Genomic DNA, 27,488 nt, shown 5'->3' on the forward strand with positions numbered 1-27,488 from the left:
ACTGGTCATATATCTTTGTGTACAAGGGTAGGGTAAATTTCTAGCATTATCAAGTCTATTTTAAATATGAGATACAAAAAAGCAACATCAAATTGCATATACCTGAAACCAGGCTCTTAGGGCAAGTAGGTGAATATTGTGCATTACATAAATTTGTCTCTGTGACACTTCTGCCTGCACACAATATGTCCCAGGGCAGTTAATTCCAAACACTGGTCACAGACTAGGTCCAGTGGAGTCATCTGAAGATCGATCTTTATAATAAAGCACAACCTCTGGAGCTCCTTCTCCAAAGATTCTGGTTCTTTAGTGGGTCCTAGGAATCTGCATTTTAGGAAACTTCCGGGTGACACTAATGCACAGCCAGGTTTGAGCATCACTGCCTTAAGAACCCCATTGAACTTTTAAAATGGAAAACCAGAAAACAGTCACTAGATGGCAACCTCGCTCACTTTGTGAAAAGCATTTTGAAACAAAGATAGTTTTTAACTTTCATTCACAATTAGATTTGGAAATGTCTCCCTAAAGAAATTTTTTTTTAAACATACAATCAGATGCCTCTCTTTTATAAGGACCATATCCTATTATTTTTTAATTCCATAATCAAAAACAAGGGCTCTTTTGTTTGAATAGTAACAGCCCCCTCTGGAAACTTTTAATCTAGTTTTTGTTTGCACACATCTCCCCTATAAAACTCTGAATTTCCTGTTTCCATAGACAATAAACTGGAATTTGTCTTAACTAAAAAGTCTCTTTCCTTTCTTACTATGTCTGAATCTCATTAAAGCCAGGACCAGCTGTGCTTAGTTTCGTAGGCTAACCCCCCTGACATTAACACTTTGCCATTTGTTTTCGAACTTGCTCTATACGGATGCAGAGATCCTTGGAAGAACCCTTAGAGATCATCTGGTCCAGTGCTCACCTAAAGCATGTTCACTGTGTTTTATCCCTAATAGCTGGTTGTTTTGCCACTGTTTACATACTTACACTAACAGGGAGTTCATTACCTTACCCTGCACTTTTGGTGCTAGGCAGAATGATTCATTCATTTTCCACATGACATCTTTCCTGTTTTCTATGCTTCTCCCCATCAAACTAAACATTTTTCAATGACCTTTCATGTGATCTTTCACCACACTTACCTCCAGTTGGTTGGACACAATATTCCACATATTGTTTGAACATCTCAGCAGACTATGTAATAGTCCACACTTTATTCTGGCCACTCCATCCTGTTAATATAGTCTAGGATTGTGTTAGATTCCTTAACATCTACAAAATGCCTGTGCCAGCACTTGGTCCAAAATACAGTCTGAATTCATATCAGTTTTCCTTTCCTCTTATTTAATTTCTAATTATATAAGTACTAACTTCTATTTTCTGTTTGCTCATGTGCTTGCTCCATAAAAAAACAATATTAGACCAGCTCTGTTCTTTGTATTATGTTATATAATTTGTTTTCTGATCCAGCATGCATAATGCTCTATTTCATAATGCTATTTTATTGAGGTTTCTCCAATTTCGACTTTGTGATCCTAAATATTAACTATCACTCCCAGTTTTTGAGATGAAGATACTTCCTGAGTGTTCATTTAGCAGATTGTAGGAATGCTGAATAGGGCAGATAGCAGGCCAAGGCAGTGCCTGTAGCATATTGATATTGGCCTTCTTGTAGCCTAATGTATTGATCTATCAATCAACACTTTTTGGGTGCAGCTGTTCAGCTAATAATGACTATGGCTCTATTGTTAACTAGCTTAGATACGTTCACAAAAGAATTTTGTCAAATGCTTTGCTAATATCAATATGCTTAGCTCTACACCATTTTCTAAATCTACGAGACCAGCAATATAATCAAAAATTCAATCAGGCCGGGTGCGGTAGCTCATGCCAGTAATTTCAGCACTTTGAGAGGCCGAGGTAGGCAGTTTGCTTGAGTCCAAAAGTTTGAGACCAGCCTAAACAACATGGTGAAACCTGTTCTCTACAAAATATACAAAAATTCGCCTGGCATGATGGTGTGCTCCTGTGGTCCCAGCTACTCAGGAGGCTGAGGCAGGAGAATCGCTTGAAACTGGAGGCAGAGGTTGCAGTGAGCTGATGTTGCACTACTGCACTCCAGCCTGGACAATAGAGCAAGACTTTGTCTCAGAAAAAAAAAAAAAAAGAAAAAGAAGAAATCAGAATGGTGACAATACAGAAACCTGTGACAATGTAGACTTAAAAATAACTAAAGGTAACTTATACTCTTGGGAAAGTGAAATAGATTACAACCAAATTACAACTAAAATTACAACTACAATCCCTGGACACATGTAAAACAGACCCAAGAAATTGTGAAAGGTGGAGAGAATTAAAAAGACGGGTCAGGGACCTTAAGACTCAAGGAATGACAAGGCGTTAAGTTTTCCGGGCTTTTTTTGGTCTCATATGTCCCAGACTTGGAGCTCAAGATGCTGGCAACCCAGAAACACCAAGTATAGACAAAAAAAGCCTGCACACTCTAGCCAAAAGAACAGGAAGGGGCAGCCCAGCCACGCTGAACACTTTTAGACAACAACCACTCTACTCCAGCCAAACACCACAGAGAAAACTGTGGCCCCAACCCCACCCACACAAGCCAAGGCTGAGTGGGGAACTCAGACTTCCAACCTCGAGAGGCCGCCATGAGGTGCCTCAGCCCCGTCACTACCACCACCTCTGGGGTGGTATCACAGAAGGCTAAGAAGAGAGCTCGTACTCTCATTCCAGCAAGCCTGTTACAAGCTGTCCCTGTGGTATCAATGCAGACCATGAGGACAGTCTGGACTCCATTCCCACCCAGCATCTTCCTGCTGAGGTGGGGGCAGGGGACGTCTAGTGGAAAGTCAAGGTTTTTACCGCTGTTCAGCAGTAACAATGCCACCTGCTCACAGCGCCAGTGGAGACCATGTGGGGAGCCAGAACTCCCACTCTTTCCTGTAGTAATGAGGAACCCCCAGCATACATGGACACACACACAGAGATGTCAAGGGAGGCCAAGTGGGAAACCTGGGATTCTACCTCCACTCTTCTAGAGTGCTGTCACAGAAGCAAACACAGAAGTTAAATAATACCCAGAGTCTTATAATATGAAAGTATCCAGGACCCAATTGATAATCACTCATCATTCAAAGAAACAGGAAGATCTTAAACTGAATGAACAAAGACAATCAATAGATGCCAACACTGAGTCAGCAGAGATGTTAGAATTTCCTAACAAATTACTGTAAAGCAGCCATCACAGAAATGCTTCAATGAGAAATTTGCAAATGCACTTCAAACACATGAAAAAAATAGAAAGTTTCAGCAAACAAGGAGAGGATCTAACGAAGAACCAGATGGAAATGTTAGACATGAAAAAGACAATAATGGAAATTTTGAAAAATTCAGTGGATGGGCTCATTAAAAGAATGGAGGGAACAGAGGGAAAAATCAGTAAACTGGAAGATAGAACAATTATTCAATCTAAACAGAGAAAATATAGCCTGTAAAAAACAAAGAAAAACACAAGAGCAGAGCCTCAGGGACCTACGGACTATAACGGAAGATCTAACACTTGCGTCATTGGAATTCTAGAAGGAGAGGGGAAAAAAGAGCAGGGCTGAAAAAGCACTTGAAAAAATAATGGCTGAAAACTTTCCAAATTGGCAAAAGACAAAAACCTACAGATTTAAATAGGTGGATGAATGGCAGACAAGATAAACCTACAGAAACCAACAGCAAGCTAGAAAGATCATACAGATTTCTCCTTTCTGAATGAACAGAGTGAGAAAATCTGATGCATCCATTAGCTGAATTACTCTAGAGTAAGGTCATCTGATCTCTCAAATAATAAAGGATTCTATTTCCTGACCCAATGAGAAGGTTAGGCAAACCTGTCATCAGAATGTTATTACATTTGCCTAAGAGTGAACCTTTCATGCAGAGCGCTTGCTAGAGAGCCTAACAGGACAGAGTGGAGCCTTCGTTGTGCCTGAAGGAACAGGCTTTTGGCTGTTTTTGTCTATTTGCTAATACATGCTTGAACATGGGGTAGCATCCTGTCTGAGACTTGTTTTCACTGTTAGATACCACCATGGGAGCAAAGCCGTGGGAAAAGACTCCCATAGTTCCTAGCCACTTGTAATGATTGCACATGCCAGTGCTTATCAGAACAACCTGATAATTGTGGAGAGCTTAATTGACTTAGGTCATTCACAACAATGTAGTACCAAGCATCTCTATTAAAACAAGCAGGCTAAATAATTACACTAAACCAGACTTATTTGTGATAATTTATTACTTTTAGGAAAGGTCAAATCATGTGATTTAGATGGGGAGAAATAAGATATATACATCAAATACTAACAGTAGGACTTAATATCAACAGTGGGTTGAAATTAGGGTAGTGAGCATTTCCATAGAGGCCCCTCTATGAACTTATAATAAATACAACAAACGAGAGAACCTTAAAAGAAAAAAATAGAAAACGTGAAAACTAAGTGTGAACTATCTGGGAAATATATTCATAAATATTATTAAACCACCCTAAAACTTAGGGACTTAAAACAAAAGCACTTTATTTAGCTCATAGGCCTTTGGCTTGGCTAGGAGGTTCTTCCAGCCTGGACTGCTCAGCTAATCTCACCTGGGCTCTCTCATGTATCTGTGCTCAGCTGGCAGGTCACGTATAGCCTCACTCCCTCACTCACATGCCTGGTGTTTGCGAGGCTGTTGCCTCAGTTCTCTTGCTCATGGCCTTCATCCTCCAGCAGCCTAGCTCAGGCGCAATCTCATGACAGTCTCATATAGCACTTTCCAATGCTCTGCTTGCCTCGTGGTGGCTAATGATCCACTGGCAAAAACAAATCACAAAGATAAGCCCTGAGACATACAACTACTTTAGCAACAACGACCTAACCAACGAAGGGTGTGGCTAGAGGAGGGGAAACACTGCAGCCATTTTTTTCCTCACCCTTAAAAATGTGTGCCAGTCATGCAAATTATACCAATTTATGTCGATCCTACACTCCTACTGAATAATTTTCTTGCCATGGAGAAATGGGCCTTCTGTTAAACCTTAGTACGATCCTGCATATAAATTAATTTGCTTTATCATTCGGATTTGAATGAGTTCAAGAAAGGTGTAACAGTATTAATTTAAGTCATTTATTCAACAAATATCTACTGAGAGACAACAAGGTACTAGGCATTGAGCACACTGCAGTGCACGAAATAAACTAAAATTCCTGCCTTTAAGACTTTACATTTATGGAGAATACAGGCAATAAACATGTTATATTAAATAAAATAGGTAAGTATACAATATAGCCACAAATGCTAAGGAAAATACTAAGTTGGAGAAAAAGGCTAAGAGCTTGTGGTGAGCGCTAATATTTTGTGTAGAGTGGCAAGAAAAACTCAAAATGAATCAGTGACTTTTGAATGAAACCTCAAAGAAAGTAGGGAAGGCAGCCAAGATCATATCAGATGAAACAATGTTCCAAGCAGAGGGAACAGCATATGCAAAGGCCCTGAGGCAGGCATGTACCAAGCATGTTAAGGAACACCAAATATGACTTGTGTGGCTGGTACAAAGAGAGTAGTCAGGGTACTAAGAGATGGGGTTAGAGAAATAACAGGAGTTAGGGTCGGGGAGAGTGTGAAAATATAACGTTTAATACATCATAGAAAACAGTTTGCCTTTTACTATGAGTGGAACAGAAAGCCATCAGATTGCTTCAAGCACAGCAGTGCCATCATCTGACCACCATTTTCTCAGAATCGCCCTGCTGCTGGGTGAAGACTGGGGCAGAGGCAGAAGCCACAAGGCAGGTTAGGAGGCTCTGGTGACAATCTAGGCCAGAGGAGAGGATGGCTGGGAGGAACAACATGTTTGGAGGGAAGTATTTGGATTCAGGATGTGTTTTAAAGGTAAAGTGGATGGAATTTGCTGGTGGATTGGCTCTGGGGTGTCAGAACTAGGAAAGATTCAACAATGACTCTCAAGTTTTCATCCTGAACAGCTTTTGAGGTCAGGAAACCTGTGAGAGGAGCAGATTTGCAATTAATGGATAATAGAATACTAAATTAAACCTGAAGTTCTTGACGCAAGAGTGGTTGATGCCCTCATCTGTCCTGCAAAGCACACCCACCCAACTCCCAATGCCATCTTTGCCAGGAGGACTCTTTTGCCAATGGAGCCTACTTTACCACCAGCATCTCTGGAAGTGCTAGAGAATTAATGCCATCCGGGAGCAGCCATCAGCCAGTAACTGGCAGGATTTGGTGTATAAATACCTCAGTTCCCTCACTTTTTGGCTAGGAAAACTAGGAGGTTGTGTTTTATACTACTCCTCACGGTGGTAGCTGGCTTGATAATAAGTTCTTTATTGGATTTCTTCATTTCTTTGTCTCACTTCCCCATTTCCTTACCTTCATATCCCCCTCAGTCAAAGTAAAACAAACAACAACAATAACAAGAGCTAGTTCTTGAATCCTTTCTTAGAGTCTGTTTCTTGAACAGCTGAAACAAAGATAATACCTATTAGACGTCCAAAAGTCAATGTTATGGAAGAAGATGGGCACTTAATCTTTGTGATTTAGGGAACAATCAGGTTAAATTTTGGAGTCAGCATCATATGGATAGTTTGAGAGTCATAGGAATAGCTGAAATCACCAAGGGAGTGAGTGAAGACAGAAACGCATGAACACTTGATCACACTAAAGCTTAGAGGTCAGAGAACTGAGGAGGAACCAGAAAATAAAATCAAAAAGAAGCAGCGAGAGAGGTCAGAGGAAACTCAAGGAAATGAAAACACTATTTCCAGTAATTAAATATATTAGTACCTGGGTCTCACTGAAGACTGAAAGAACCAAGATCTCTGTTCTTCCAGATTCACACTAGATGTCTACATATTTTAAAAAGCTTCTCAAATATTCCTTAAGTATAAGAAGGTTTTAAAAACATTGACTCTTAGAAACTCCTGTCTTCCCCTTTTTGGGGGAAGATTGGTGGTGTAGGTAGCTTGGCATAAATGAGCTTTTATTCTGCCCTAGTAAGTTCAGGACAGAAAATTTTGCCCAATCACAATTGACTTCCAGTAGCTCATCCTGCAACCTAAGCAAATTGTGCCCTCATAATTAGAGGTCATTTTATACATACATGTGTGTGTGTCTGTGTGTGTGTGTGTGTGTGTGTGTTTAATTAGCTGGATACAGACCTTTTTTTTCTGGAGCTACAGTTAACCTGAATTGATAGTGTTAGTTGCTAGAGGTTTCATACTCTTGAACTACATCATTAATCCAAAGCAGGTCTGTAGGAACTTCCATTCTTTTTAAGATGTAAAATCTGATCAAATCTCAAGGCTTCAGCTTTACTTCAATTCTACACATACTTTTTTTTTTTTCAGTAATGACTATATACTACCAAGACTTATTTATTTATTTATTTACTGAGATGGAGTCTCGCTCTGTCACCCAGGCTGGAGTTCAGTGGAGCAATCTTGGCTCACTGAAACCTCCGCCTCCCGGTTCAAGCAATTCTCCTGCTTCAGCCTCCCAAGTAGTTGGGACTACAAGCACACACCACCACGCCTGGCTAATTCTTGTATTTTTAGTAGAGATGGGTTTCACCATGTTGGCCCAGCTGGTCTTGAACTCCTGACCTCAAGTGATCCACCCACCTCTGCCTCCCAAAGTGCTGGGATTACAGGTGTGAGCCACCACACCTGGCCTGATTTTTTAATTACCAATACTTATATATACAAATGAAATCTCTTTGAAATAGTCATCTTCGGGAGATATATGCTACATTTCTGAAAATCTTTTAGCAACGCCTTCAGAATCCACAGCAACTGTATTTGATTGTCACATCTTTGTTCTCTTAGGTGGTCTTGATTTTAGAATTCCCAGTGCTATCAGTACTAAGAGTTATCACTATTTCATAAGTCTCATAAACTGATGCCTACAAAGTAGTCCCAAGAATATTTACAGAAAAACATTATAATAAAAGTTTAACAGATTAACATGACCACTTCATAGGCAAAAACAATAAAAAGGTGTTATGATAATTAATTTTTATGTGTCGACTTAACAGGGCTAAGGGATGCCCAGAGTTTGTAAGCATTATTTTGAGAATGTCTTTGAGGGTGTTTCTGAAAGAGATCAGCACTGAATCAATCAGTAGACTGAGAACAGAATATCTCCCTTATCAGTGCAGGTGGGCACCATCCAATCCATCAATAGAACAAAAAGGTGGGGAAAGGGTGAATTTTCTCTATCTGCCTGATCTGGTCCATCCACCTTCCTCTGCCCTGGGACATGGGTGGTCCTGGTTTTTGGACTTTCGGTCTCGAGAACTTATACCAGTAGCCCCCCAGGTTCTCTCATGCCTTGAGTATTGGACTGAATCACACCACCAGCTTTCCTGGTTCTCCAGCTGACTTCAGCATATAGTGGGGCTTCTTGACCTCCATCATCACACGAGCCAATTCCCATAACAAATCTCCTCTTGCAAATCTGTTTTAGTCTATTGGTTCTGTTCTCTGGAGAACCCTGACTAATACAGGTACGCTGTTATTAGTTGAATAAAAAGCGGCAGAGATCCACAGAGAGACCGGACTAGTTACATAATCTATGAAGCCCAGTACCGATGAAAATGCAGCATCTCTTGTTCAGAAAGCAGGGGGAAGTGCTATAAAGTACTAAACCACAAAGCTCCTTCCTTTCTTCCACATATTTCATCTGCTCAAGCCATGCTCCCATGTCCCATCAGACTTCAGTTATAAACCATAAGTTTAAAGATAATCAGTAGGAATCTCAAGATGATAAGAGGAGAGCAAGAAACCCAGCGTGGGTCCCTTCTGGGTGTGGGGTTCTGTGGGACAGCCAGCCCTACAGGGATGACTTCTCTTCAGAAAACACCAGCTTCCCCGATGTATGCAAATGTTACAGACTCTGTCTTTACCCCTCCTTTTGCAATAACATGTCTTACATTTTCAGTATTTGTTTCCATTTAGGTAAAAGAGAAAATCCAGGAGGCCAGGAAGAGTATATTCATTTATTAGGGCAGCACAAGCAGTACCTCTGCAGTGGAGTCAGAGGCAGAGAAGTGCCTGGAGATAACCCCTTCCTGGCTGGCTCACTGAGGCAGGCCAGGAAGTCCAGGAGCTGGCAGCCTATTTTACCTCAAGTTCAAACAAACATTTCCCCTGCAGATGGGTTTCAGCAAACACCGTAAAAACCACTTTATACAAAACTTCATGGAAACACAGTGGGGCAAAACCAGCCTCATCCCCGCCCACTCTCTACCCCACCTCACTTCCTTTGCTTCCTGTGGCTACCATGTCTAATTCAAGGGACAGTCACAAAACTGGCTATTAAACATCTTGAGGTTAATATTCTCAGCGTGTTCTAGGTTTCTGCTAAAATACATTGATTTAGAGGAGTCTACCAGTTCTAAAACCAAGTTTCTTAGACTCCCTGAGGCAGTTCCATGGGAGTGCTGCCTTACCTTTTCCGAGGTAATTTTCTCCCTGGTGGGAAACCACTTAGTTCTCAGTAAGTTTGGGACTATTATAATTATGCTGCGGAACATTTCCTTAGTTCAGCTAAAGACAGGGTCCTTGTCACATGGCCACTGAAGTAGGGTCACAGATAGTTTGAAGGGTGAGAATAACGAGATTTATTGGGCAAAAAGGAGAAAAAAAAAACAGAGTGAGAGTCCTAGTACAGGCATCCCGCCTCATGGACTGAATCCCAGGTTCCACTCAAGAAGAGGAGGGGCCAGGCTCCTCCCCACTGCAAATGACACAAACTTCTGGGGCTCCACCCCAGTGCACACTCCTCCCAGCGGGCAGGCTGGTTGGAGATTCTCTGGGGACCCTCTTCCCACCTGGCTGTCTCAATTATATGCAGAATAAATCTTGACTGTGTCATAATATGAGAAAACAATGTGTAGAGACTATCTGTAAATTTTACCTATTCCTCCCACCCCAGGAAAAAATTGCAGTCAATTTTAACTGTAACTTTTAACATTGACACACTTTCCTAACTACCTCCAGTATATATGCCAATAATGAGAGGTTTTGAGTGAAGTTACTTTATTTCTAATCATTGATTGCTAGTTACAGCACATCACAGATTTTCTTAAATCACCATGAGGTACTTCTGGAAGTTCTTGAAAGAGCTTCAAAATAAAACACACCTTTTTTTAATTGATATTAACTACTCAACAGCATTAGGAGAAAGTGGAGATATTATGAAATCAAGTTTTTTAAGATATCGAGTATTCTTTTTAATTCCTTAAGATTCTTCTGTCACTACTCCAGTCAGTCGTGTTGATACCATCTGAATTCAGTTTGTACCAGCTAGATTTCTCTTTAGTCATTGCTGTTTTCTTCCCAATAAATATCATTCTCTATTGATTCTCTATTGATTAAACTTAAGTTTAATCAATAAACTAAAACGAAATTGATATAATACAATGAAGTTTCAGAATGATCCTGAGGAAGAAACCCTTAGACAAATGAGTTGAATTTTCCAAGAAGTTCCTCAGACGGAGGAGAAAAAAAGACGGCAAACTGGTTAAGGAAGAAATTAGAGCCATAAGGACTAAATTTTCCCCAAAATGAGCATGAGATAAAAGGTTTTCCAGTCACAATGAAAACAGAATTTGCTAACAAGGTCATGATCACATCAGACAAATTACAACAAGTGGGAAAAAGAAATTTACAAGAAAGTCTTGTTTATTTTTAACCACAAAATCTGGAATCTTTCCAAACTACCTCTGGGAAGTGCCTGTCTGCCCTTGACCGTGGTGATGTTGCTCCTCTTTCTCTCTTCTCTCCCTCAAACCTTCCCAGCACTCGCATGTCAACTTAAGTGGCGTAGGGAAGCACTCAACTGCATTTGAATGTTCTAACCATGTTTTCCTCCTTTAACTTGCATAATTGATTCAGGTGATTTGGGCATTAATCATTGGTAAGGCATTGCTTATTAAATGAATGGGGACACTTGTGCTTCTAATTTAATGCAAAAGCTCCATGCCTTTCTGACCTATGCGGTCTGCATTATTTTGAAAAGTATAACTTAGTTATTTGTATTGTAATCCATTTAACAAACAACCTCACTGTAGTTGGTACAGTGTAATAAACATTCTCTGGCAACCAAAAGATTTTATGCACAATACAGTTAGTGATTTTTGAGTACATCTTTGACTCATAATGCCTAGCCTATCACTCATACCCAATATCTCTCCCCACTAACATTACCTGTTGACAGTGGGAAATAGACCATATTGTTGTTCATTTCCTGTGAAAGAAAAATAAAAATCTCAGGACCCCAAACTCACTATGCCGAAAGGAAAAGTCACGCTTGGGAACTGAACCACACAGAACTGCCTCCCATTTTATTCCTAATTAAATAGCTACAAAGATAGAAGGCCATCTACCTCCCCGGGGGCCTCCCTCACTATTTGCTCACGAGGAAATTCTCTGTGGGCCTCAAGATCTTTACCCTAAAACAGTTCTGTTGAGTTTCACCCTGACAATGTAAACAAACAGTACAGATCAAAGGACAGGACTACAAGTCATCCCTCCTCTCACCTGAGACAAATAATATTCTACTTCTTCTTCTGTGTTTACTTTATCTTATGTAAAAATGCAGATTCACTGAGCATGAAATAAATGCATAATTGACAATTTCTCTACGCCCTCCTTTCATGTGTACCTCCTTTCATGTGTAAAATGTAGATTCAGGAATGATGATCAAAGCCTCAAAAGAATGCAAAAGCTTGCCCCTTTTATCTGTCCCGCCCCCCCCCACCCCCCCCCCCCCCCCCGCCGTGACACTCTACCTGCCGGCCATCTTTTTCTTTTCTCTTTTCCCTACTGCCCATTCTTTCCCATTTAGATACTGAAGTCCCAAACCTCCTTGGAAAAAGCATGGATCACAGATGGTCCTGTGATTTTGTGTTCCTTTTTCTTGTCCTCAACCTTGGCAAAAGAAACCTCTAAAATGATTGAGATGCACCTCAGCCATTTTCTTTGATTTATAATCCTGCTATTTTAAGCTGGTGAATGGAACAAGGTAGACCTTACCTATTTCCCAAGAATGACATCAATTTGCAACACGATCTCCAAAAAATAATTTCTCTTTTTAGAAGACATAGAAGACATAGCTCTTTCTCCATCATTAGAAGACATAGCTCTTTCAGAAGGCCAAGGAAATACAGAGGATGCCTGGTTCCTTTGTAGCTATTCTGACACAAGTCTTTGGACTTCTCTGGACTGGTGGCATTCACGTCGATGAGTGTTCAAAGATGCATAAAGGACAATGCTAACATCTTTTGAGGCAGCTTTTAAGAACTGAAACACACTCCCTATAGACCAGTCAGCTTAAATGTTTTCTAGGGTAATTAAATAAACTGCACAACCCAAATAAGGTCCAAGGCTCACAAAGCCCATGTCTAGGTGCTGCTTTTGAAGGAACACAATCATCAGTAGTGGCTTCTAAATAATATGGGCTTAGGGAGTTATGTTATTTGATGGCTACTAAAGAACCTATAATAGCTGCACTTTGTGTCGAAGTTTACATAAGACGGAGAAAACACTGATTATCCTTCGCAAACAATTGACTTTTTTGATGCTATCACTGAAGTTTAGAAGTCAAAACTAGTCATGTGTAGTTCTAATCCTTACTTGCTTCATTTGACCAGTGTCAGTGGGAATTCTATAAACAATTCACAGTAATATATGTTTTGAAATTTCCTTCTCCCTTCTTCCTGCACTCAATTTCTCTCCCCATGACTCCCTGAGATCTTCCTTATAACCAACCTTAAATGTTTTCCCTGAAGCCTACTGATTTACTACCCCCTTTCTGCCTCTCCTAATTTTTTTTTCCATACGTAGTAAATCTGGCCTTTTTATTTACAACTTCTCCCCAACAATATTTTCTTCTCAGGTTTTTAAAGCCTTCCCAATTAACCTGGTCTACATCAATGTTTCTCAACCTTCTTTTCATTATTGACTTTCCTAAGAACACTTTGTAGACACAACTCCCTTCCACATACACCATGTATTTGCTTATGTGCTATATGTATATCATCTGTGTTTTGTACATGAAAAGAGTATAATTTTTTCACCCTTCAAGAACCAATCCTCCTTCTTGGGAGCAATATCATCTCAGGTGAGAATGCATGGTCTCCAACACAGGCAGGATAAGCAGAGAGGAGCAGAAACCGGCAGGTGAGCAATGCCAGCAAACTGCAAGTTTTTTAAAATGAGAATTCTCATTCTATTCTCTTTCTACACATATATTTGGGCATTTGGGTGCACCACTGTAGCCACTGTTAGTCTGAAGCAAAATGGCATAATATAGCTCTCCTTCTTACCTTCTGTCTTGTCCTCTTGTCACCCCTGGATAATTAGTACCCCTCAACACTTTATTTAAAACTCATTCGTATTCTGCACTTGGTAAACTCCTAAGCACTCAGCATCTCACTCCCATCTGTGAAATAAAACCAGCTAATCTGGCAAAATTCTTATATGTGAAGGAATCATCCTGCAAAATTGATGTATTACTCCTCTGGGAATCATTTGTGTTTTAAAAGAACATCTCCTTAAAAAAAAAAAGAAAAATATCTCCTTCATAAGAATTAAGTTTTACTAGTAGTTCAGCATCATATAAAGTGGCAACAAGATGACCCAGAATAAAGGCATTCTCTAAAGATCCCAAAAATCATAAGAAGAGGTCATTCAAGCACCCCTACTTCGTAACGCCTAGCCTACCACTTGTACCCAACATCTCTCCCCACTAACATTACCTGTTCTTGGAGACTGGAAGCTCAGAGGACAAAAAGAATCTTTAATATCTTTGAATTCACTGTATAGCATCTAGTACAATACCTCGTATGTCACTGCCACTCAGTAAAGCCAAACTGAACTCCAGGTTCCATCTTTTCCTCATTTTAATATGTAGTCCTACCTTATTCTTCATCCATTAATTAGAAATCCTCAGTCTTCATCCATTAATTAGAAAAATCAACCCCTATTTCTGTCTTCTCTATGGGCTTAATTAAGGTTTCTATTTGCGGCAGCATAGTAAGACTGTAGTCTTTAAACTTTTTGCCTCCAACCCAGAGTAAATATTACATTTCACCTCATGGCTAAGTCCACCTACACACACATACTCACTCACTCACAAGACAATATTATGTGGATACTCTGCTAATTTTTTCTTATCTAACTATGGGAGTTCCTTTACAAGGACACAATCATCAGTCAGGGGAGGTTAGCTCACAGGAAGAGAGGCTAAAGGTTTAACACGCTGCTCAGAGAGACTTTTACCACGAGCTACAATCTGTTCTTCAGAGGGCTGCTATCTGAAAGACTTCATCTACATAATAAGACAACCTTTGGTTTCAGTGCCTTTCTTCCCCTCACTCTCTCATGGCTTGTCACCCTCACCCTCCAGGAACCCCAACCCCTATTCTTTTCTGTATGGTATAAAAACTTCAGTCATTTTATTCTTCTTAGAGTCACATTTTATGAGGCTCCCATGCATCTGCACATAATAAATCTGTATGCCTTTCCCCCTAATAATCTGTCTACTGTCAGTTTATTCCAGAGACTCAACTTATTGAAATTCATAGAGTAGCAGAAAATTCTTAACTAATAATTTTTTTAAGGTTTTTTTTTTTTTTTAAGAGGGAGGGGGAATAGTGGGGGGGGTGGGGAGTTGGGGAGGGATAGCATGGGGAGAAATGCCAGATATAGGTGAAGGGGAGGGAGGCAGCAAATCACACTGCCAGGTGTGCACCTGTGCAACAACCTTGCATGTTATTCACATGTACCCCAAAACCTAAAATGCAATAAAAAAAAAAAAAAAAAAAAGATGGAGTCTTGCTCTTGTTGCCCAGGCTGGAGTGCAGTGGCATGATCTCGGGTTACTGCAACCTCCACCTCACAGGTTCAAACGATTCTCCTGCCTCCACCTCCCAAGTAGCTGGGATTACAGGTATGTGCCACCACACCCTGCTAATTTTTGTATTTTTAATAGAGACAGGATTTCGCCATATTGCCCATGCTGGTCTCGAACTCCTGACCTTAAGTGATCTGCCCACCTCGGCCTCCCAAAATGCTGGGATTACAAGCATGAGCCACCACACCCAGCCTGCAAATTATTTTTTATAACAGGTAAAGGGAAAGGATAATGTAAAATAGGTTGAGGAGTAGAAAAAGGGGAAATTATTTGTGAATAAATTAATATCTCCAATACTAGTCAAAATTTATCTTAGAAGAGGACTTGGTTTTATGACTACAATATGGATTTTTCCCAAACACTAACTTAAAATAAATATGAGAACCCCAAATCATAGGATCACGATGTTTTTGGAAGTGCCACTTAGAGTGAAAATGTCTTATGAAAACAAGCACTCTTGATTTGCTCTGCCCTTATAAATCAGGAAGCGGTTTTCCATACTGATGTAGGAAAAGAGTGAAAAAGTTTCTTTAGATCACAAACCTTATATTGTTCTACTTAGAGGCATAACAAGATTATTCCTGAAATAAAGAATATAATGATGTATTATATGAAAAATGCATTTTATGAAAGCACTTTAAACAAATGATAATCATAAAGCTGATGGCAAAATAAATCAGGTCTAAATAATACCAGAAACAGTAAAATCAATGATCATTGAATACCTAAAAACTGTGGGAGACTAAAAGAGTGAAGTTGCTCAAAAAGTTAACATCTTGGGGAACCAGAACAAATGCATGTGCACTTCTTCAGCAGGGTGAGTCAGGTGATACCTTTAGACAACATGAGAGGTAACAGAGAGTTGTGTATGGCTGACCGGCCAATGCAGGGCTAGCCGTTCAAGGAAAGCAGACATTGCCGAGAGTGAAGATGACCAGGGAGAGCTTTCTAAAATGAGCTCTGAGACTCGATAGCACTTACTCTTCACAGTCACCTGTGTGAAAAAACACTAGCACAACCCAGTCTAAGCCAGGATTAGACGCTGCTGGGAGGAGTGAGGTAGGGTGACCTGAGTATGTTGAGTTTATCATGAATGCAACTCTTGACTAGACCAGGGACATGAAAGGGCAACGAAGCACTTGAAAATTCTGATGACTTCTGTTGTTTACACATTGGAGAAGAATTATATACTGTAGAGTCTGTGGATGCCACTCTGGCATTCCCTTAGGATCCACAAAATTCCCTCCCTTTTTAAATATAGTAGTTGTGAATTTAGGATTTGGGCTTAGACACATGTGAAAATATGACACAAATCCTTCCTGAAGGATAGTTCAAAACACCCAGTTATAATTATGCAAACACTGAAAAAATGTCACAAAGGAAGTAAGAGGTTTACATATTAAATGAACACTAGCATTACCAATGGTGCGCAAATATAATTTAAGTCTATTATAAGAAGGTTCAAGATTTATTCCAATTGTTCCTGCCAAATTTTGTTGTCATTTCATGCTGGGGTGTTTAAAGAAAAGAAATGTGTTGAAAAAAGATTTGTGTTTTATATTATCTAGGAAGATACTTTTCTCTTAATAATTGTCCCCTGGTGACATCCGGAGGCTTGACAAGAGTAATAGGGAGAATGGGGCTAGTGATTAAGAATTATTTGATTTTTCAATGTATCCACCTTTGATCAAGCTTTTGGGGAACTTCCTGAAGTTGACAACTACAGCAGCCCACCAAAGAGAAAATGATTTAGAAAAATAAGAGATCCAGTGCTAGGGAGGATGACTTGCAGTTAAATATAGTATATGTGTGCTTCTAAAATTATTCTGAAAGATTCTTAAAAGTATTAATACCTAGACAAACTAGGTGTGGGGCTGGAAAGCCAAAAGTGTTGGCTAGTCAACTCACAAATTAATAATTTATTTATTTAAGAAACTCAGAGCAAAATCACAAATACAAAAGAAAGGTAACTTCTCTGAAGGTTTAAGCAAACGTTTTTTGTGTGTGCCTAATGTGAAAGAAGAGTCGACGAGTCAACAGGTCTCATATTCACAAAGCAGATTCCCTAGAAAGACATCAGAACCATGTTCTCCTAATTAAACAGGAAGATATACTACAACAGTGCCCTTTAATTTCAAGTCTAGGAAGTTGAGTTGACCATAAACTCAACATGAACCAAAGGTGAGAAATGACAATACAAGGCTAGAAATTATCATAGGCCATTAAAGATGTACTCTGGTTAGATGGTACCTGCACCTCAATGGTCTGGAAAGCCAATAGCGGGGAAGAATGAAGGCAGTGAGGCTGCTTTCCTCCTAAGAGAGAAGACCAGAGGATCAGTGGCAATGACTTCAAAAATCTGAAGAGCTGATAACGTATTAGGAATGGACATTGTCTACGTATCTAGAGGGCAGCCCTTGAAAGTGGAAATTTTACATGCCTCATTAAGTGTTGTGGACCATGGTTGAAAAATGTTAACTTGGGTGGAGTTTCTGGAACTCACAAACATGGAGATAATTTAATACAGGATTAGGGGAAAGTTGAAGTCTTGTAAGAAGTTGACTGATAATAGTTATCATGCCAGTTTTTAGCTCTGCAATGTTTTTAATCAGAAAGAGCACTGAATAAGGGTATGATACGTTTACCACCGGTCTATTTCAAAAGGTATATTATTCAGTTATTCCTTTGAAATCTAAAAATACTCTGCTTCTTGAATGAATAAAATATTTTATTTAGACATAATAGTGAAGGAAACTGTAGGCTTTACTTTGGTTTAAAAAACAACACACTGCTTTTGCCAGTTACAAAATCTGGAAAATTATAAGCAATACTAAGCAATATTGTTGGTTGCACTAATCATAAGACTTGGTGCTTCTATTTTTCCCCTTCTCTGCACACTGCCTCGACTTGTTGCTCTTTCCTTTGCTAAATATAACTGGCTTCCTGCTATTTTCACAGCTGACTGAAGAATTTCATTAGGATGGTGGAAAGCTAACACCATCACGCTGATGAATAAAATGGTCAGCTGATATCTCTCCTTGCTCCAGTGGAAAAAATTACGACTAGAGGTGCTGGGTGACAAAATTGAGTTCATTAAAATAACCAATTAGTGTAATAAGCAAAAGGCAATGCCTTCTCGCTGTTTTCCCCTAGGCAGACAGTTATTAAAATCTCCAGGTAAAAGTACAAGAAGGGATGTCTTCTCTCCTTGATTTCAAGCCCATAGTCTTTTAAAATATTACAGATTAGTCTTCCCTGACTCTATGAAGTACAGTGTGTCTCTCTTTTACTGATCAAGCCTGCACATTTCAGTGACTTCTCATTGCCTGCATAATGAAATTCATAGCCCCAGACCAGGTTTCAAGATCCAGATGTAGCTTTCTATCCTTACCTGCCTTTCTCCCCTACATAAACCCTTCACCCCAACCAAAACAGTCTTTACACCTTTGCCCAAGCACACCTTTACACCCCTGTCATCTTTATCTGAACTGCCAGTCTCGCCTCTCCCACCTAGCGCAATGTGCCAAAGTCTAGCTCACATCTTTCAAACTCTGCCACTGCCGGGTAGTCTCAAACCATTCCCTAGCTGGAACTAATTAGTTCCTATATCACTTACATAGTAACATACCAGTGTTTTCAGCTCCTTTCCATTGACATGGATCATTGATCCAAGGAGCTAAAGTTCCTAATTGCTGCCCATTGTCACTGGTTAATTGCCTTCCGCAGTAAGAGTGAGACTATCCCTCATGATGTAACAATTGCCAGTGATAAGATCCTGCATGTGACCTAAATGTCCTTACGGAAATATTGAACTCACATAAAAGTTTTCCCCATCTTACCTAAAGCTATAGATTATTTTTATTATATTTTACTTTTTGTCTAAAAAGTAATATACTTACTTTTTATAAAAATTATAGAATTATATACAATTCATAGTAATAGAATACCATTTCCTACCTGGAATTGGACCACAAAAGGTAAGTTCATAGACTGTGACCTCCCTATATGAGTACATAAACATTTACTTAATACTTTGTAAAAATTGTATAGTAGGTCATCGTACAAATATAAAATCATTTATTTAGTAGGTTTTCTGCTAAAGGAAATTGAGGAGTTACTTTTTCATATTTTTAAAATTATAAATAGTACTATAATAAACATTTTGCTTATATTTTCTTGGACATTTATTAAAGTGTATCTATGGAGTAAATTTCTTAGAAGTGGAATTTCTAACTCAGAGATTTCTGCATTTTTGATACTGAGAGATTGCCAAATCATTCTTTTTAAGAAATTCCAACTCTCTCTCCAATTAATAACCTTTACATTGTTTTTCTGTTTACAATAACAGTTGAATTAAAAATATTAATATACCACATTATTAAAAAGTAATACATTACTTTGGTTCTTATATTCCATAACATTAATTCTAAACTCAGGTAGAAATATCAAGAAACTTCTTGGTAAAAATCTATGAACTTGAATTCAAAGTTATATTTAAAGATTTGTGAAAATTTGAGAATGCCTTAGTGACTAGGTAAATATGAATAAGGCCCTAATTCTTGTTAGAACAAGGAAGAACAGAATGTAAGCCATTCTATTGCCAAAGGGAGATGAAAAGTCAATGAGCTAAATACAATATGACCATTCTGCAACCCTAATGAATTAATAGATCCTGACAACTATCATCAATACCTGTTAAACTCACAAAAGAGAGACAGCCAGACATCATGTACCTCTTGATGAATCTACACAAAATCAGCTAGGAAATAGTCATGCACAAAACGTCATGTCTAAATTTGATGTTTTGACAATATCATTAGATGCAATCAGCAAAATCAGACAAATGGCCCATTTCTTCAACAAATTGCAAAAACAGAGAGAAGAGAGAGAAAACCTATAGATTAAAAGACATTTAAAGAAGAATTATCTTGGCCCAGTTGATCCTTGAACAACATGGGGATTAAGCATGCCAAGTCCCAGTGCAGCCAAATACTCATGTGTAACTTTTAATTGCCCCATAATGTAACTACTAATAGCCTACTATTCACTGGAAACCTTATCAATTGATTAACACATATTTTGCATGTTATATGTATTATATACCATGCTCTTACAATAAATTAAGCTAGAAAAAAATAAAATGTTATTAAGAAAATCATAAGGAAGATAAAATTTATTTACTATTCATTAAGTTGAAGTGGATCATCATAAAAAGTGGATCATCATCTTCATGTTGAGTAGGTTGAGGAGGAGGAAAAGGAAGGCTTGGCCTTGCTGTCGCGAGTGGTAGAGGAGGAAGGAAATTCATGCATAAATGGACCCACACAGTTCAAACTGTGTTCAACGGCCAACTGTCTTTGGATCTTGATTCAAACAAACAGTAAAAATAAAATATAAGATAATTGAGGAAATTTAACATTGATTGGTTAATTCAGAAAATTATTACTTTCAGGTGTGATAATGATATTGTATTTACTTAAAAAGTCCTTACCTTTAGAAATACACAGTAAACTATTTATAAATGGAATGTTACAATGCTTAGGAGAGGCTTCAAAATAACCCGGATGGGAGTTCAGGTAGGTCTGGGAATGAAAGCAACAAGATTGTATTAAAGCTGATCATTGTTGAAGCTGCTTGCAAGGTATATGGAAGTTCATTTTACTATGCTCTGTATTTTCTATATGTTTGAAATTTTCCATAATCAAACATTTAAAAACAGAAAAATTTTGCATTAAGATGTCATAGAATATTTCTTACTAACTGCTAAGATCCACTTAAAGAAGATGGTTTTAGAAAATTTGAATGCTCCTACACAATGGCCACAAGTTCACTAAATTACTGGAGGCTCACTTCCAAGCCCTCTGCCTGTGATTTTAGGCAAGAGTAAGAGCAAGAGCCAGATGGTATGGAAAACATACTTACAAGTGGGTTCATAAGCCAAACGAAAGCTGTAATTTAGTGGAAGGAACTGACAGTCCTCTTTAGCTTTCAAAATGTTTTTGAACTCAGAAAGGGACATGTATAGTGCTCCAACACAAACGTGTAATCTTTGGCCCAGACAAATGGATGCTCTTGTGGACAATGTAGTATTTGTCATCTTCACATGGAATTTCTTTGGTTGCGCCATCTTACCACATCCTTCCTTAAAGGGTCCTCTTTTCCTCTTCCACTTCGTGCATCTTCCACCCCGTTCCATCTTGTACCAAAGGAAAGAAAACATTTTATTTTCCTTGCCCAGCTATTCAAACATATCACTGAAAGAAACTATGCTTTAAATACACAATACATTGGGTTACTTCTGGCCAGTCTTATTTATTAATTAACTTTTTACTGCAGCCAAAGCCAAAACTGACTCGTTTATCAGAAGACTTAAAGTCGTGTCTCTCTACAGAGTTAGCAGAGCATTCACTTTTTCTTCTTGTTTGTTTTTTAATTGAAACCACTACATGAGTGACCTTCAAATGCACCTTTAATTTCCATTCAATTATCATATTACTCCCTCAACTTCTCTATTTCATTAAATATGTATAAAGTTCATTTAGAAGTCTTAGGGTTAGAGACGAGAATGTGTGTTATAAATATTTATATTCCAAAGGACAAGACCATGGAATGTAACCAGAAATGGTAAATTCTGGTATAACAACAGAACATCTATTTAGTTTTTACTTTTTAATGCATTAGGTGGGGCAAAAACATTATTTCAGTCTTGATGCCAAACATTTGAAAGTTATAATGAACCTAACTATCTCTTTATTCTGTGAACTACTATCCACCTGCCCCTCTAAATCCATTGTTGTATTTTCCTGATCTAAAATCTATTACCTGAAAATGTTAGAACACATACTAACATATCAAAAACACTCCAAAAATCTGCAGTAAACTATTTAGTATAACATTTCCCAAATTTACCTGTCCTTTTACTTGCAGTATTTATTAACATCCTAAGAGCACATTTTGGACTTGGGAACCTCCTCTCAATCATATTAGAAAGATTTTGGGTCAAGGGAAAACTAAGTAAAAAGGATAGGATGGATGAGTAAGCTATATTTTTGAACACTTTCATGGGTCTTTTATTTTGAAGATGAATGCATGGGCTATTCATTTCTGAGAAGATGGAATCAGTGTACTTTTTCCTACTTCTCTCAGTACCAACAACTAGGAACCTTGCACATTATCTATAAAATAGACATAAGGAGACTGACAGGTGGAGAGAATCAGGAAGACAGGCTGGGGAACTTGGGATCTGAGACACAACATGGTGATGAGTTCCCTCAGTTTTCTTTTTGTCTTACGTATACCGACTTGAGGCTGAAAAAGCCAGAAACCCAGAAATGCAGACAGGAACAGATTTGTAACTCTCAACAAAAGTCTGCTCTCTCAACCAAGGATGAGGAAAGGTGCTATCTAGCAAGACAGAAAACATTCTTGTGTTTTTGAGACAGGGTCTTGCTCTGTCACCCAGACTGGAACGCAGTGATGTGATTATGGCTCACTGCAGCCTTGACCTTTCAGGCTTAAGTGACCCTCCCACCTCAGCCTCCTCAGTAGCTGGTACAACAGGTGCTCAGCATGATGCCCGGCTAAGTTTCAATTTTTTTTTTAGAGACGAGGACTCACTATGTTGCCCAGGCTGGTCTCAAACTCCTAGGCTCAAGTGATACTCTGCACTTGGCCTCCCAAAGTGCTGGGATTACAGGTGTGAGCCACCACACCCAGCCAAGGCAGAAAATGTTTGCACAATAACTGTTTACTCCAATTAAATATGACAGAAATACGGTCACCCTCCTCCTATAAACACCAGCAGAGGCCCTGTGGAGAGCCAAGTCTTGCACCCTGGAGAGAGGTCTCACCAGACACCACACTCCCTCCACCAGGTGTGGTCAGAAAAGACTATGTAGGGATCCAGGACTTTTATCCATCAGCCAGTAAAGATCCCAGCACACGCTTTCTCATGGTGTCACTGGAGGTTGTGTAGGGTGCCTGGACTTGGACTCTCCTCACCCAGCAGTAATGAGGCACTTTAGAGGAGGCCTGGTAGAGAGTTAAGACCTTCACCACTGCCTAGTAGTAATGATGCCACTAACCCATCATGTCAATGGAGAACACATGGGGAGCCGGAACTCCAGCACTAAGGAGGAGCCCCAACACCTGTCAGAGTCTTCTTATGTTGACTTTATATATAATGTCCAATGGAAGCCACTTGGGGAATCTGGGCATCTGGGCTTCCAGCTCCACCAGACAGTAAGAAGCAGAAGTTTCCTCTGCTAAAAAATAAAACAAAACACACACACACACAAACTATCAAAAATGCCAGTTAAAACAGAAAGTTTGAAAAAGACTCAGAGTCTCATACAATAATATGAAAGTATCCAGTTTTCGGTATAAAATCATTCATCATACCAAGAAACAAGCTCTCAAGCTGAAAGTAAAAACACAATCAATAAATGCCAACATGGAGATGATCGAGATGTTACAAAGTATCTAACATGATACAAATGTATCTAACAAAGATTTTAAAGCAGCTATGATAAAAATGTTTCAATGAGCAATTACCAACACATTTGAAACACATTTTAAGAAGATAGAAAACTGCAACAAAGAAATAAAGATATAAAGAAGGTGGGCAGATCACAAGGTCAAGAGATCATCCCATCCTGGCCAACATGGTGAAACTCCATCTCTACCAAAAAATACAAAAATTAGCTGGGTGTGGTGGCACTTGCCTGTAGTCCCAGCTACTTGGGAGGCTGAGGCAGGAGCATTGCTTGAATCCGGGAGGCGGAGGTTGCAGTGGGCTGAGATTGCACCACTGCACTCCAGCCTGGTGCCTGGCAACAGAGCAAGACTCTGTCTCAAAAGAAAAAAAAAAAAAAAGATATAAAGAAGACCCAAATGAAATTTTAGAACTGAAAAATACAGTAGCCACTGGTTATTCAAGATAAATAAGATTTTCAATAAAAACCTTGGTGAATGAGCCCAACAATAGGATAAAGGAGACAGAAAATAATTAGTGAACTAGAAAATATAACAGTATAAATTACTCATTCTGAATCACAGAAAGAAAATAGAATAAAAGTGGGGGGGGCCTTTGGGGAAAAGGGAGACTATTACAAAAGATCTAAATCTGTGTCATTGAAGTCCCAGAAGGAGAGGAGACATAAATAATGGTTTAAAAAAAAAACAAATTTGGCGTTTGTTGAAAATATATTGGCTTCTATCATTGTCATTCATTTTCTAAGAAGTCATAGAATGTGGGGAATATATAAATTGTCACAGCCCAGAGCTGTGCTAATCCTTACAGGTAATACTGAAGAATTGTTTCTTTGTAAATACTGGAAGATCTCCAACCTTGGCTACCATCTTCAGTAGTACTATTATTTTTTACTACGTATTATTTAAAAACTAATGTCAATAGTCATACAAATTTTTCAACTAAAATCAAGCAACACAATAACATTGAGTACTCTGTTGAGTCTTTCACAAAAATAATAAGTTTTTTAAAATGAGCACTTAGTATGTGCCTATTGTATGTAGGGTTCATCTCATTCTAGAAATTTAGAATTGAATCCAGATTTCCTGGCATTAACACGAGTTGTCTGTAATTGTCACACTAAATTTTTCTACTACGTACTCTGAAGTATAGACTTGTTCTCTTGAAGTTGGCTGTTTTCATATCTGCCCAGTTTCTAACACGAGAAGAGGCCCTGAGGATGTGTGTATTCTGTGTCACAAGAACTCTTGAATATCTTTCTAGTCTTGAGGTTGGCTGGATGCCTCTGCTTCCATGCAGATATTGTAAATGCCCTGCAGACAGGGCCCATGTCGATCTTGTTCAGCTCTATTTCTTTAATATATGGTAGGTCCTAAGTAAATGTTTGTAGGATGAGTGGAAAGCTAGAAGGATCAATGAGAGAAAGGAAAGAAGGCTAGAAAGATGAATGGAAGGTAGGTGGGTGAAAGGAAGGGAAAAAGAGAATTTTTATTTTTGTATTTCTTCCTTGCATTAGCTACTAATAATGATTACCAGTTACATTTTTACCATTTTTAAGTGGATATATTTCTGAAGATCTGGGTATTTGGGCATCCCAAGATTTGGGGAGATTTATAAAACAAAATCACACAAATATAGACCAGTTGGAAGGGGGTGGAAAGAGATATTATAAATGATAGTAAAATCAGAATTATACAAAATATAATTTTTTAATATTTCCAATAATCATACTTATCATCACAAATTAATAGCTAACAATATGCTTCTAGGAAGATCTCTCTTCCTGAAACTAGTGTTAATAAACAGATTTTAAGGTATTTTATTTTTTAAAAAAACCCACATTTGGCAAAGACATAAAACTATAGAATCAAGAGGCTGATTAACCCTATATAGGATAAACCCAAAGAAATACATATATGTTGTACTGTGAGATCTATATGTTATGTCTGTATATTTCATACACATATACAAATACACACATCACACACATATACATCTAAATAATTATATTTATATATTAATAAGTATATATACATAAATTACAAATCTCAAGATGCATACAGCAGTTTTATAAATATATTTTATATATATGGTATGTGTATATATATGTATATATATATATGTTTATGTGTATATACACACACATGCATATAGTTCTGGAAAAAGAATAAGGTATATTCCATGTCACACCTACACATACTTTAATAAACCAAATGATAAGGAGAAAAAAGTACCAAAAAACATAAATGTTTTTATTAAAGAAACCAGCATGTTATAGAAGTTTCATTTAATACTTACAAACACCTTATGAGATAATCATTATCACATTTATTTCACCAATGAGGAAATTGAGACTTAGAAAAAGTAAGGGAATTTACCTAAGGTCATGAAGTCAGCAGATATCAGAGATGAAATTAGATCTCAGGTCTTCTTCCCATCTGCAAGCCTCTGCTATTTTTATCACCCTAAACCATGTTATTCAGGCAAATAATAAAAATTTAAATGTGGAAAGGTATTTGGAATTTTCCAAAGGCTTCTGCGCATGTTCAGTCTTCAAAGTGATCTCACACATTTGGAAGGGTAGACATTATTCATTCTACTTTACACTTAATGGAACTAAAACAGCAAAACATTAATGACTTGCCCAAGGTCAACTGATACATCAGCGCTAAAGTCAGGGCCGAAAGCCAAATCCCCAGTTTCCTGAGCTGGAGTTATTTTTCACACCGCATTCCTCCCAGTGAAGCTATAAAATAACAATGTCATTGCATTCCTGGGAGTTGTCAGAGGAAAATCCCACCAGCCTTGGGAAGTGGCATTGGGCAGGGAAGAGGGGATGACACGGCTGTGACACAGAACCAACTGGAGTCCTCGAGGGGAGGGAAATCCTTCCTGCAGGTGAGGCAATAAGCCACATTCTTGACTATTTGTGTGAACATTTAGAAGAGTTCCCTAGTACCTTCCACAAGAATTTTTCTTTGGCCTAAACTTGTCATTTTTGGTTACAGAAAAGTATTTTTCTGAGAATTTTAATTAAATACTCTCCTTGACTTCTTGACCTGCCAGTGTTCCTCAACCCTGCACACTTTTAGATGCTTCCCTATAACCTGGAAGAGGCAATCTTTTCAGGATATTGTCACTACTCACAGTAGTAAAAGTTAAACGATGATAATAACAACAGAAGGATAAGATGAAGGCAATGAACAGAGGGCTTACTCTATATCTTGCATTACATCAAGTTCCTTACATGGATTACCTCATTGAATCATCAAAACACACTGTGAGGTAGGTGTTATTATCCCAATTTTGCAAAATTAAGAAACTGATGCATAGACAAGCTGAGTAGTTTGCCTAAAGCCAAACAATTTGCAAGTAGCAGAACCAACAATTGACTCCAAGACTCAAACCTTAACTCTGCTGTATGTGACATCATTGATTACCCAACAGTTACATTCTTATTGACCCTTATTAGGTAAAACAACTACTAGTATTAATGATACTAATAATCACAGTTAACATTGATTGAACACGCATTGTGTAGAAAGCACTGGGCTAAGACCTTACATTTACTATATCATTTAATCTTTGTCAACATTTCCATGAGAAAGATATTGTCAATATTACAGTCAATTAGCACAGAAATATTAGATAACTTATTCAAGGTTACACAGTAAAAGATTGGTTTGAATTCAGGAAGTTTAACTAGAGTACTATCACAATTTTTTAAATTTAAATTTTAAAAGAATCTGTGGCCTATTCATAGAACCAATCTTAATCATTCAAAGGCCATTTGAACATTTAAGAGTGTAGTGCTCTCTGAAGGGAATACATGGACACATGTTGTGGAACAACATACACTGTCATGGGGAGGGAGAGCATCAGGAAGAATAGCTAATGAATGCTGGACTTAATACCTGAGTGGTGGGATGATCTGTGCAGCAAGCCACTATGGTACAGGTTTCCCTCTGTGATTTGTGAGCCTTCTATAAAGTTTTTCTAAAAAGAACTTAGGGGC

The 27,488-nt window shown here is 38.5% G+C and overlaps 1 long non-coding RNA gene across 1 annotated transcript in view; it reads right to left on the minus strand.

The window, feature by feature from the left end:
• The window catches only part of LOC105707055 (uncharacterized), a 35,031-nt gene extending 9,101 nt beyond the window's left edge, over nucleotides 1-25,930 (minus strand). Inside the window, exon 1 of the long non-coding RNA XR_010339712.1 lies at nucleotides 25,852-25,930. This is a non-coding gene — a long non-coding RNA (uncharacterized LOC105707055). The remainder of the gene's footprint in view (nucleotides 1-25,851) is intronic.
• Between the last annotated feature and the right edge of the window lie 1,558 nt (nucleotides 25,931-27,488).

The sequence above is a fragment of the Aotus nancymaae genome, unplaced genomic scaffold (genome assembly GCF_030222135.1).
Source record: "Aotus nancymaae isolate 86718 unplaced genomic scaffold, 86718_ANA_hifiasm-v0.15.2.pri h1tg000006l, whole genome shotgun sequence".
Lineage (NCBI taxonomy): Eukaryota > Metazoa > Chordata > Mammalia > Primates > Aotidae > Aotus > Aotus nancymaae.